We start from the raw sequence: 7,004 nt of genomic DNA on the forward strand, positions 1-7,004 counted from the left end.
TTTCAGTGTTGACCATCTGGTGATGTCCATGTGTAGAGTCTTCTCTTGTGTTGTTGGAAGAGGTTTGTGTTCTCTTGGCAGAACGCTATTAGCCTTTGCCCTGCTTCATTCTGTACTCCAAGGCCAAATTTACCTGTTACTCCAGGTGTTTCTTGACTTCCTACTTTTGCATTCCAGTCCCCTATAATGAAAAGGACATCTTTTTTGGGTGTTAGTTCCAGAAGGTCTTGTAGATCTTCATAGAACTGTTCAACTTCAGCTTCTTCAGCATTACTGGTCGGGGCATAGACTTGGATTACCATGATATTGAATGGTTTGCCTTGGAAATGAACAGAGATCATTTTGTCATTTTTGAGATTACATCCAAGTACTGCATTTTGGACTGTTTTGTTGACTATGATGGCTACTCCATTTCTTCTAAGGGATTCCTGCCCACAGTAGTAGATATAACGGTCATCTGAGTTAAATTCACCCATTCCAGTCCATCTTAGTTCACTGATTCCTAGAATGTCAGTGTTACTCTTGTCATCTCCTGTTTGACCACTTCCATTTTGCCTTGATTCATGGACCTAACATTCCAGGTTCCTATGCAATATTTCTCTTTACAGCCTCGAACGTTGCTTCTATCACCAGTCCCGTCCACAACTGGGTGTTGTTTTTGCTTTGGCTCCATCCCTTCATTCTTTCTGGAGTTATTTCTCCACTGATCTCCAGTAGCATATTGGGCACCTACCGACCTGGGGAGTTCCATCTTTCAGTGTCCTATCTTTTTGCCTTCTCATACTGTTCATGGGGTTCTCAAGGCAAGAATACTGAAGTGGTTTGCCATTCCCTTCTCCAGTGGACCGGACCACATTCTGTCAGAATGTGAGATCTTAGTTCCTCAACTAGGAATTGAACCTGGGCCCACAGCAATGAAAGTGCTGAGTCCTAACCATTGGACCACCAGGGAAATTCCCCAAGAGTTTATTTTTAAAGTAACATAGAAAATGGTTTGTGAAAAGAAAAATCAAGTTTCAACTTTCTAAATAGTGCCATTTGTTTCATCTGTAATATACCAGACATTTCTCTAGGTATTCTGTATTTATTTCCTCTAATTCTTACCCAAATCCTGCAGAATAGATGATACAGTTGCATTTTACAGAGGAAATTGGAACTTAAATAAGATGAGTAAGTTGCCTGAAATTCCAGACAGGAAATGTTACAACTAGGATTCGAACCCATGAAGGGGTGACCTCAGAGTACATTGCATAACATTGCGTGACACCAGCCCTCTAAAATGACACTTCAACCACTTCGTTCTTTAAGGACAGGCAGAATTAATTTCTAATCTCATAGCATTGTGATCGGAAAAGATGCTTGATATGATATCAATTTTCTTAAATTTACCAAGGCTTGCCTGTGGCCCAGCATGTGGTCAATCCTGGAGAATGTTCTGTGTATACTTGAGAAGAATGTATACTCTGTTGCTTTTGGATGGACTGCCCCATAAATATCAATTAAGTCCAGCTGGTCTAAAGTATCATTTAAAACCTGTGTTTCCTTATTGATTTTCTGTCAGGATGATCTGTCCATTGATGAAAGTGGGGTGTTAAAGTCCCCCACTATTATTGTATTACTGTCGGGATTTCTCCCATTATGGTTCTTAGTATTTGCCTTACCTATTGAGGTGCTCCTAAGTTGGGTGCATATACATTTATAATTGTTGTATCTTCTTCTTGGACTGAACGCTTGATCATTATGTAGGACAGGCAGACTTACAGAAAGAATCAAAATACAAAGAAGTTAGCAAGCTGGACTGCTGGAAATGCAGACTCAGCAAGCATGTGGTTATTTATCTTAACTTGTGCAGGGATCATGAAGCCCCATATTTTCTTTAGTTAAATGTTTCCATCTCCTTCCTTACTGGACATTTAAAACGGAGCTTAAAAAAGACTTAGTTGAAGTTATTTATTTATTGTTTGAATAGATTTAAAATCCAAAAGGCATAAGAAGGCATAAGAAAAGTCCATCCTTCACCCCTCGGAGATTTCTCCCAGGCCTGATCCATATAGGAAAGTGATGGTAATACGGTGGATTGAAAAATGGCTGTAGTTCCTCTCCCTCCCTGTATTCACACCTCAATGCTTTGTGATCTTGAAGCTTCTCCCAGCAAGAGGTGGAGTGTATTTCCCCAGGCTTTGACCCTGGGCTTGCCCTGTGACCTGCTGTGGTACGTGAGACCCAGGCCAGGCCCTGGCCTGGGCCTTCAGGGGCTTCTGTGCTTCCTTCGTGTCCTCAGAAACTTGCTGAGTTACCACGTAAGCAAGCTCTGGGTCAGCCTGCTGGAAGGGGAGGGATCCCTGGAATGATGAGGCATGCAGGAAGTGCAAAAGGCAAGGAGCACCAAGGATGTTTGACATATGCGGAGAGGGGTCAGGAGGCCAGGCCGAGGGGAGAGTGTTAAGAAATGAGGTTGGAGCTTTGCCAGCTGTGATGAGGACTTTGAGTCTTATTCTTAGTGTGTGATAGTGTTACTGACCAGGGTTCTTGGTCTCCTACATCAATAGAAATTGACTAGAGGCCAGACAAGAAATTCAGGCAAGGCTCTATTGGGGTCCCTGCTATAGTGGGAAGCGAGACATACAGGTTCCCTTGCTTTCTTGATCCTGGAGGTGGAGGATGAGCTTGTTCTTTATATGGAGTGAGGATAGGGTTGTGTCCAGGGGTCGGGCTGGAGGGCTGGCTTAGGTGGTCTGCCCACCCCTCTGGTGGTGGTGGGTGCAGGGGACATGCTCAGAACACTCCTTTACTCCAGGCTCCTCAAAAATGGCAGTTGGGTTTTTTGTTCTCATTGTATCTTTTGTCTAGAATTTTCCCTAACTGTACACATAGTTATTTTTAGTCCCATAGAATTTCTCTGTATTTTATTGCTCAAGGAGAGGTGTGTCCAAGTGCAAGCCCTGCAGCAAAGGATCCCAGATCCCAGCCTGTCTCAATAGCAAGGAACGAGCAACTCAGTAAATACACAAAAGAATGCTGGAGTGAACAGTCAACCAGAGAACAAGAAAGTGCACGGTCCCTGACAGGTACAGTGAGCAGCACTGCCATGGACCTGTGGTCCGGGATTTGCAACTCAAAGGGCAAACCCTGAATTGTTCTGTAACAGGCTCCGCTCCCAGTGAGCAGGGCTGGGGCTCAAGTCCAAGGTGGCTCCTCTGGGCTTCCTGGAGCCTGACATCTGCCTGGGGAGGGGTCATTACCTCCTCCAGGGCCACTCCAGAATAGGTGTGCTCCATCTGCACTTCTGGGTAATTTGGATTTCTAAAAAGAGCTTCCAACACAAGAAGTCAGACTGAGCTCCATCCTCTGGAAGGGCAGGAGATGGAGATGCCAGGGTCTTGGCCAGGAGGAGCCCCACTGAGGATGGGGAGTACTTCACTTTGGCCTTCTGCCCCGAGAGGCCCCAGATAGTAGTGTCTCCTCTGGAGTGAACTTGGGAGGATGTTCAGATGCAGCCCAAACCCTCCATCTGCCCTTTCACCCAGGACTGCTCCACTCTTGGAGAGAAGGCACAGGCTGGAACAGGGTCCATGGAGGAGACTGCAGCCACCCACATGATGGCCTCTGAGGGCTGCCTCCATCTCACCTGTTCATGCACTGGTACCCAGGGATGCTGAGCACCAGCTGGCCCCAGAGCATGGCCCTCAGCTGAGCGATGGCTCTGACCCCTGCCTTCCCTCTGCCTGGCCGTGGGAGCTCGAGACCCAGCCTGCCTCTCACCTGTCTGCTTCCAGGACTCTTGGCTTCCCCTTCTAGTTGAGCGGTCTGTGAACACCTGATGGATACTGGGCTTACCTCCCTCCCTGGTTTTGGCAAAAGGTCCTGGGGCAGTTCCAAGCTCCCTTCTTCTCCAGAGATGCTAGGTCGGGGAGAAAAGTGTCACATACTGTACAATGGGCTCTCCTGAGCCTTTCTGTTATCATTTATGCTCATATTTTGAGGGTGAAGCAATGAAATGCCTTGAGTGTTCAGAAGGTGACAAAAATATGTGAACTAGAGCAGCTGTCATACCGTCAGGTCTGGTGGGACCTGGGGCGAAATGGAGACGGCATATTCTAGCTAAAGGCCTTTAAGTCCAATATTAAACATCTCAAGCAAAACCTGCTGTTGGTCATGTCAACAGGCTGCCTCTTAGAGTCCCTCAAGAATTCGAATGAGTTTCACAGGAAACCAGTCTGACTGGCTGAAAGAGACAGTCATCAACTTCTTTTTTATTTGTATTTTTGGCTGTGGCGTGTGGCACGTGGGATCTTCATTCCTCGACCAGGGACCAAATCCAAGCCCCCTGCATTGGAAGCTCGGAGTCTTAACTATGGGACTACCAGGGAAGTGCCACAACCATCAACTTTTTATTTTAGTTAACCCCATGTGAAATTCTTCAGTGGGTCCCTGAACTCCTTTCTCGTTCTCCTTGGGATACGGCTTTTGATTTTCTGCTCCCTGCTGAGAGTGGTTTTGAGGGACAACCCCTCAAGCAAATGCTACTCACGGATGTTGGCCTGATTGGCTCCATATTTGGTGGTGGGTTGAGACAGATGTTGAGACACAGGGAGAATTTTATATTCTACAATACTGTTTCCCTTCCAGGGATGGCACAGCTTTCTTCTTGGGGTTCAGAAGTGTATCCTCCATTCCTTGGCCTCATTTTGAACTTTCTTACAGATATCAATAAGCTCAAGGAAATTAGAGTGGATGAAGGCCTTGGAAGTGGGAATGGAGAGCTGGGTGGATATGAGAGATATATAGGAATGAAAATGGACTTCATTGTATTGGATGTGGCAGAGAGTGAACTTTCTGGGCTGGTGCCCAGGTTTGTTTTCAGTCAGAAGATGGGTGGCGGTACCATTTTGTGAGAGGGGGGCTTTTTAAAAATAGGGGATGGCCACAACTGCATTGAGTGACTGTCTGTTCATAAATCATTAACTATCTGGATACACTGTTTCCTCAAGAATAATCACATCAAATGGTCCTTGACAGGAACATACAGAGAAGGCTGGAAGCTCTAAGTATTCACAAACAGGAAATAATTTGGAACCTCCAAAGAAACGCCGCTGGAATGCTAGGGCTGGCTTCTGTCCCCTACCCTGGGCTCTTGAGCTTAGGCCATGGAGACATCATTGATGTGAACAAACAAAGAATAAATTAACTTGCTTTGGAATGAGCGATTGGATCCTCCTCAGACTCGAGTGCTTGTGTTTCCTGAAAATTCAATTTAATTTTGGTCAGAGAGTGCCTTGCTCTGCAGTACTGATCTTCTGTAATGGCTGAGGCCCAGGGGGTGAGGTGAAACCCTTCTGTCTCCAGAAAGAGGACTGGAGTGTATGTGTTTGCCTGGGCCCAAATCTTAGAGCCTGAATTCAGTTCAGCCCTCCCCAGGCTTCCCCAGCAGCCAGCAGCACACAGGGCTCCTCCAGGCGCCTGTGGGCAGCGTGTGAGGACACCTCTCTGTGGGCAGGATGTGGGAGAAGGCCCACCATCTTCACCTGCTGTGGGCATGGCTACCTGTGCTGAACATTTCAGGGCTGCTTGCTGGTCTGTGTGGAGAGAGAAGTTACCAGTGCAGAAAGAATTGATTTGGGCCCTAGCAGAAACCTAAGTTTCAATAGTACATGAACTATGAACTTCCAGATGTTCAAGCTGGATTTAGAAAAGGCAGAAGAACCAGAGATCAAATTGCCAACATCCATTGGATCATCCAAAAAGCAAGAGAGTTCCAGAAAAGCATTTACTTCTGTTTTATTGACTACGCCAAAACCTTTGACTGGGTGGGTCACAACAAACTGTGGAAAATTCTTAAAGGGATGAGAATCCCAGACCTCCTGACCTGCCTCCTGAGAAACCTGTATGAAGGTCAGGAAGCAACAGTTAGAACTGAACATGGAACAACAGACTGGTTCCAAATAGGAAAAGGAGTATGTCAAGGCTGTATATTGTCACCCTGCTTGTTTAACTTACATGCAGAGTACATCATGCTAAATGCCAGGCTGGATGAAGCACAGGCTGGAATCAAGATTGCCGGGAGAAATATCAATAACTTCAGATATGCAGATGACACCACCCTTATGGCAGAAAGCGAAGAAGAGCTAAAGAGCCTCTTGATGAAAGTGAAAGAAGAGAGTGAAAAAGTTGGCTTAAAGTTCAACATTCAGAAAACTAAGATCATGGCATCTGGTCCCATCACTTCATGGCAAATAGATGGGGAAACAGTGGAAACAGTGAGCGACTTTATTTTTCTGGGCTCCAAAATCACTGCAGATGGTGACAGCAGCTATGAAATTAAAAGACATTTGCTCCTTATAAGAAAAGCTATGACCAACCTAGACAGCATATTAAAAAGCAGAGACATTACTTTGGCAACAAAGGTCTGTTTAGTCAAAGCTATGGTTTTTCTAGTAGTCACGTATGGATGTGAGAGTTGGATTATAAAGAAAGCTGAGGACTGAAGAATTGATGCTTTTGAACTGTGGTGTTGGAGAAGACTATTGAAAGTCCCTTGGACTGCAAGGAGATCCAACCAGTCCATCCTAAAGGAGATCAGTCCTGGGTGTTCATTGGAAGGACTGATGTTGAAGCTGAAACTCCAATACTTTGGCCACCTGATGCAAAGAACTGACTCATTGGAAAAGACCCTGATGCTGGGAAAGGTTGAAGCAGGAGAAGAAAGGATGAGGATGAGATGGTTGGATGGCATCCCGGACTCAATGGACATGAGTTTGAGTAAGCTGCAGGAGTTGGTGATGGACAGGGAAGCCTGGTGTGTTGCAGTTCATGGGGTTGCAAAGAGTCAGACATGACTGAGCAACTGAACTGAACTGAACTGAACTGAGAAGCAAGAGAGTTTGACATACTTATGCTTCCCTCCCCTTAAATGAAGAAATTACTGTCAAGAAATGAGGTATTTTCAGATAAATGTGTATTTTCTAGAGTATCTCTTTTAAAGTACCTCCTTACATTGTTGGATT

General features: G+C 45.6%; 1 non-coding gene across 1 annotated transcript; it reads right to left on the reverse strand.

The window, feature by feature from the left end:
• Nucleotides 1–879: 879 nt before the first annotated feature.
• TRNAE-UUC (transfer RNA glutamic acid (anticodon UUC)) lies at nt 880–952 on the reverse strand. The gene has a single exon. It is a non-coding gene; the product is annotated as a tRNA-Glu (tRNA).
• Nucleotides 953–7,004: the final 6,052 nt, after the last annotated feature.

The sequence above is a fragment of the Odocoileus virginianus genome, chromosome 26 (genome assembly GCF_023699985.2).
Source record: "Odocoileus virginianus isolate 20LAN1187 ecotype Illinois chromosome 26, Ovbor_1.2, whole genome shotgun sequence".
NCBI lineage: Eukaryota > Metazoa > Chordata > Mammalia > Artiodactyla > Cervidae > Odocoileus > Odocoileus virginianus.